This window comes from Rhipicephalus microplus, chromosome 5, assembly GCF_043290135.1.
Source record: "Rhipicephalus microplus isolate Deutch F79 chromosome 5, USDA_Rmic, whole genome shotgun sequence".
Classification (NCBI taxonomy): domain Eukaryota; kingdom Metazoa; phylum Arthropoda; class Arachnida; order Ixodida; family Ixodidae; genus Rhipicephalus; species Rhipicephalus microplus.
The window spans coordinates 5,609,705-5,615,704 of record NC_134704.1 but is presented as its reverse complement, the minus strand read 5'-3'; the positions used below and the strand labels follow the sequence as shown (position 1 = coordinate 5,615,704).

The following is a 6,000-nucleotide window of genomic DNA, read 5'->3' as shown; positions in this document are numbered from 1 at the left end:
GGCGTTGGCACAGGCGTCGGCGCCGTTCTCTAAAGCATGCCAGCGGCTGCGTGCACATCCTCTTTCTGGGGAGGGGATGATGTGATGTAGTAGTCGCGTTGTTGTGTGCATTTTATACATTTTTTTGCCATTCCTAATTTTACACTGTGTTACATGTACAATTGTTTGTGTGCTTTACTGTGTATACTGTTTATTGTATTTTCTAGTGAGTGACTTTTTTCGAGGGGAGCATAGTGTTATGTCGTAACGTTTTTTTCGGTTTTGGTTTCGAATGTTATGTGGCGCTTCGTGTAGTGTTATTTATATATGCAAGACCTCCAAGATTGCGAGCGCGTGGCGTGGTTCTGCGAACCCGCAATCTCGTAGGCTATGATGTACGTGTAAATAAATCAGTTCGTGACAGAACCCGGTTCGTGGCGGACGTGTTTCTGCTGTGGGCATTGCGTGCCGTAGTGGTGGGTGGCGACCGCCGGCCGCGTCGGTCTGCTGCGGCTCGTCGTTCCTTCTTCTTTGTCCCGGCCAGCCGCCCCGACACAATACTGTATTCTTTAGATCATGCTTTATTGAGATCGGGCGGCGGCTGACGGCACCTCCGTAATACTTAGTGAACAAAAACTAAATTTAGCTTTTTTTTTCTTTGGTGCTCGGAACGCTTGCTTTGTGTTAAAATAGAATATTAATACCCAATTTGCTTACTGGTATTAAGAATGAAATGAATTCCCAGCCAGGCCCGTTTTCTGAAAGAGAAAAAAAAAAGAAGTAAAATTTAACCTGGCTGCAGATGGCTCTCCGTAGATAAACCGTTTCATTTAATCAGTTACCACTCGTTTAAGCTAGACCGCACGTCTAGATGTGGAGGACTAGCATTTTTTATCTCTAACAGAATCAGCTTAAAGGCGAAAATCTCGTACAAGTATATGTCCCCTATATGTGAAATTTTTGCGATAGACGTCATATTACCCGGTTGCTAACCCTTCTCCGTAGTTAATGTGGCGGAGATAATAGCAATCATCATGGCACTGCGAAAACTTCCGAGGAATGAGAACGGAGCAATAATAATTACTGATTCGCTCTCGGTATGCGCAGCTCTTACAACTTCTCATACCTCTCGTGCCATCACGACGTTACGATCTTTAGTTCCGTCTCAGCTGAAGTACCTAAAGTTAGTATGGGTACCAGGTCACTGTGGGTTAAAACAAATGAAATGGCCGACGCCTCAGTCCGCTCATCGCTAGATCTCCCAATAATTCAGGTTCTACCGGTGGTAGAATACTTCACCGCAATCAGGTTTAGAAGATCAGCTATCCACACAAATAAGATAGAAACAACATAACCACGTGGACGGAATATAATCACCTAAAATATCTATGGAAATCGCAGTGGAGCCATTCTCGACAATCAGAAGTGATGACCATCAGATTTCGATGTCATGTCCCCCCATCAAACTTTTACTGGTACAGGGCTGGTCTGACGACATCACCCCTCTGCCAATTCTGCGAAGAACTGGAAAATATCGTACATTACTTTTTGTCATGTGCAAGATATTCTCGTATCAGAACTCGACATCTAATTCCTCCTTTTACAAAACTAGGTTAGGCCTTATCGGAGGAAAGTGTTTTAAGCTTAGGTGCCTCAGGTTTGAGATACTGCCACAAGGATGCCTTTGATGCCGTGTGTAATTTGGACTGCGCATGTACAACAAGTGACGTCGAAAAAGGCAATGAACAAGTTGTTTTCTCTAAAACGGACCCTAGGCTACGCTACCACAGATACGAAGCGCTAATCTTACATTACCTTTATAAGGCCTATGCTAGAGTATGCGAATATGGTGTGGTTTCCTTCAACAAATACTGGCATAGCTTTGCTCGAGAGCGTGCAGCGCAAGGCGGTAAGATTTATCTTTAACCGCTATAAGCGAACGGTTTCCCCTTCCGAGCTTCTGATCCGAGCAGATCTACCTACGCTCTGCGATAGAGCAGAAATCCATCGGTTGAAGTTTTTTTTACCAATTGTTGAACGGCCACTTTAAAGCTAATGCCTTCGCTTCTATAAAATCAAAAGGGAAAGTGCGCCAAAAACACGACTTGATCTTCGAAGAATATTTCTGCCGTAACAATAGCTTCAGGTTTTCATTTTTCCCTCGTGTAATAAGAGAGTGGAATGCGCTTGATTCAGCTACTGTAGCACAGCCAACACTTCAAAATTTTTTAGAAAGAGTTGAAAATCTCATGGCGGTGTCCCCAAGTTCTATGTGCTAACCTAATTGCATACGGGTGAAAGGATCCACAATCTAACAATTTATTTTATTTTCTTTATCATTTGGTTGTAGGCAATGTATTGCTATTCCTGCATGATGTATGCATTAGTTATTACCATGATCGCGACGCTTGCACGTCATGATGTCATTACTCTTGTTTGTGTTCGTTTCTTATGTACTTTTCTTGTATTGCCACTGCATTGCCTTGCTTGTAAAAAGATCGTATCTTCTCCACTCCTGTAATAACCCTCAAGGAGGGTTGACAGTATTTTGTAAATAAACAAAATAAAAATTTCATTACAACTACCCAACGAGTACCATTTTCATCTGGTACTTGAAATTCTTCGTCATTTAGTTAGGTTAGAACTTAACTTTTCAAAATTATTCCCTTCAGGTTATTACGGCAGTCTGGAATACAGGCTAAGAAGCATTACTTGTAGTTAAATTGAATATTTCAAGTATTATTCTCATTTAATTTCTTTATTTTTTTTGTTTTAAATTTTATAGCATACCTAAAATAACATTTAACAGTCTCTACGCTGCATTCTTGGCCAATCCCACAAAGTGGGTACGTGCCATGTATCTATGAAAGCAAAGCAAGGATATTTCATGGCCAATCCCCCAGAGTGGCAAAGGGAGTATGCGCCAGTACGTGTAGGCAACAAACAAACAAATATCCCTCTCACATAATTTTGACATATTTTTTTCTGAATATAGTGACCTTTAGATAGGGAAGTTAAGGATCGACTGGCACTTTGCAGTGAAGGATTTATTTTTTCACTCGTGCCCTGATTGTATCCACCAATCTGATAACCTCCTCCTAGTTATTTCTACACGCTTAAAGTCTATTCTGCCCTCCCTGTCCCTAAACCCCAGTGCTCTGAAAAAAAAAAAACTCTGCGCTATCAACTGGAACTACAGGGTGAAGCAGAACTTTATGAAGTGTTCAGCAGTATCCTCCTCCTCCTCTCCACACGCACTGCATAGCGTGTCTACCCTCTCGCCCTCCGCAGCGGCGCCGTGGCGGCCGCCCCGGCGGCAACGTTCTCTGGGAGCAAGAGTGGGCTGACGTCATGCAATGGCGATTTGTAACGCGCCGTCGGGCGGGTCACAAGTAAATAAATGTTGGTTTATCATTGTAGTGATGCGTTAGCGACTCCCTGCATTGTTCACCCGATGGACTTATGTCACTGTTTGGATTACAGCTCCGCATCGTTCGTATTGAGCGTGGGCTGCGGATGTGTGCCTCTGTAATCGTCGCCTGCGTCGTTGGAGTCGAAACAAGAACAGAGGTAATTGCATTCGCGTTTTTAATTGGATACTTCGGCAGGGCCTTCGCTCTAAGTGAATTACGGTTGACAAGGACCGCTCGCCAGGTCATTTATGCTTGTTCTTGAGAGTGCTAAGGTTCGTTAGCTGCTTTCTGCTGCCACATCAGGTATGTGACAGTTGCCCCTTTTGCGGTGCACTCGGGCGTTACTATTCTGCATATTGTTCATGTATTTAGAATGCCGTGTGATTACCGCACGGGAGAAACACGCTGAGGGGTCAGCGTGGCGATAGCCGCAACTTGCCGATTGCGTTGACTGAAAAAGGGTCGGCCTCCATGGCCCAGATGTTTCCGCCCTCCACAGCCCGTACGTAGCTGGGTCAGTTGCTGTTGCGCTGCTGTTCAGGCGCCCATATCTCTGCTTTGTAAGCTTGCTCATCCCGCATCACGGTTTTGCCATAAGCTAAGCCTTGTTTCCGCGATCACTCTACGCACAGGCGGTGCACTTAGTGGGTGAGAAATATCAGCGGGGCGTCGGTGTTTGTGCACTGCAGGACAGCCCTTATGTCGAAATCCATGCAACGAGTGTGATGAGTACTCCACTTAAAATGAAAGACCGGGCAACTTTTCCAAGTGATTTCAATGGGATGAGGCCGGAAATTGCGCTCAGGAACCCATATCTGATACCTTCGCAAATCGCGGCATGCTGCTAGGCAAGAAGAACACACTTTATTACCAAATCAAGAAGATTCGAGTCCGACGTCTTTTAGACGAGTCTGAACACCCAGCGTGGATGCGGTTGCGAGACCTTCGAAGCGGCTTCATCGGCATGCTGGATGGCCCAAACTTTCGCCGATATCCTGAATAATATATGACTACCATGTCGAGTGGCATTTCATGGAAGCACTGTTTTGTGTTAATAACAAGGTGCGGGATTGATGCTTTTGTACACGATTATGACATTTGAAATTTTATTGACGTACAGGCTGCTTGGAGAAAGGGTGGCGAACCTAACCTGTCAAGTGCATGTTGGGTATAATCAAACTGGGTCCTTGGATCCGGAACGCTGTCATTCTAGATCGACAAGTACTAATAATCTTTTATGCGAATAGTTGTCAAACAGGTGCACATGTTTATGTCAAATACTATAGTGGTGTGTTGCAGTAACAAAGGTTGTGCATAATACGAGGACTCTCAAGAAGAGTATGTTAAGTCCCCTTTGGTGTCATATTTCTTAAAATTTGCATACTTTAAGATGCTAATTCCAATGGTTTGCACATACCTTGCAGGCTAAACTGGGCCATCACGATAGTAATAACATAAACGATGGACAAATGAAGGCAAGCTACTTATCCAGTGTCGCGAGATATTTGTGACTGTGTTGTACATCTTGTCTGAGGGACACAAACTCAGGTTTATCCTCGCAGAGTTCTGTTGCAGGTAATTTCATCATCATAAGGGCATTGCAGCAACCGAACTTTATGTTCAAAGCTACGTATGTAAAAAAAATTTTGTTCCTAATAAATGTAGCTAGAATGGCAGTGCTACACTACAGATTTCAAGCTTTATTGTATTTTGACCGCACTGCCTCAGTAAGTGCGTCATGTTAATAGAACACAGTGCATTTCATTTGGGCCTATTACATAGGTACCAGCAAATACCGTCAACATTTATGGCCTTATGGTGAGGCCATCCTCTCCGTGAAATAGGTGCATTAAATGGCAGGCACAAATGAAAATGTCAAATACACATGTTTTTAAGTGTACTGGGAGCACATCTGATGAGGTATGACTAAAATTACCACAATCAGCAGTGTAGGTGAAAGCAAGAGGTAGGCAAATTGAATCGTAAATTTGAAGAAAAAAAAAAAGACATTGTTTTCAGCTCTTACCTGCCAACACCATGATAGGAATGTTAGGCATTTTGTTGTAAAGGTTTAGTTTTACCAGTTTTTTAGAATGTGCGCTGGTGATGTATTTCAAAATGCAGCTTCTGCTTAGTAACACAGCATCATAGAGATGATGAAGTTGCATAAAATATGTGGTAGAGCAAATTGTATCTTGCCATGCATGTTGAGGACTCTCCATTTTTTACACATATTAGTGCAGGCTGGTGGTTGCCATTGCGGTGCTCATGTGCTGGCCATTTGGTGTCTCAATTCTTGATTGGGCAATATTTTTTTTATTCTATCTTTGTGCAAAAGAGCAGTGTTTATGCGACAGAGCCGTGTAATCAACCTTAAAAGTTGGGGTTCAGGTTCATTCTTTTTTTATTTATTTAAGAGCATTGCAAGATCAAAACAAGAAAAAGGGGGTTAAAACAGCTAGAACACTAACACTTCAATCACAGATGTTTACATAGTAACATAGAAAGAGAAGCAGCACTTTGTGTAACTGTGCATAATAAATACATAAATGTAAATTTAAGTTTAATTTAGATTATATAAAATGTTCTAATACAAACAGAACAAACA

At 42.8% G+C, this 6,000-nt stretch overlaps 1 protein-coding gene across 4 annotated transcripts in view; it reads left to right on the top strand.

Annotated features, from left to right (window-relative positions):
* The first annotated feature begins 3,319 nt into the window (after positions 1-3,319).
* The window catches only part of fwd (phosphatidylinositol 4-kinase beta fwd), a 123,384-nt gene continuing 120,703 nt past the window's right edge, over positions 3,320-6,000 (top strand). The window contains exons 1-2 of one of the 4 annotated variants that reach the window (XM_037426319.2): positions 3,320-3,371; positions 3,463-3,549. The gene's annotated coding sequence lies outside the window, so the exon portion shown is untranslated. Of the gene's footprint in view, positions 3,372-3,409; positions 3,550-6,000 lie in introns of those variants that run through there. The other 3 variants (XM_075894734.1, XM_037426318.2, XM_075894735.1) reach the window with 3 other exon arrangements.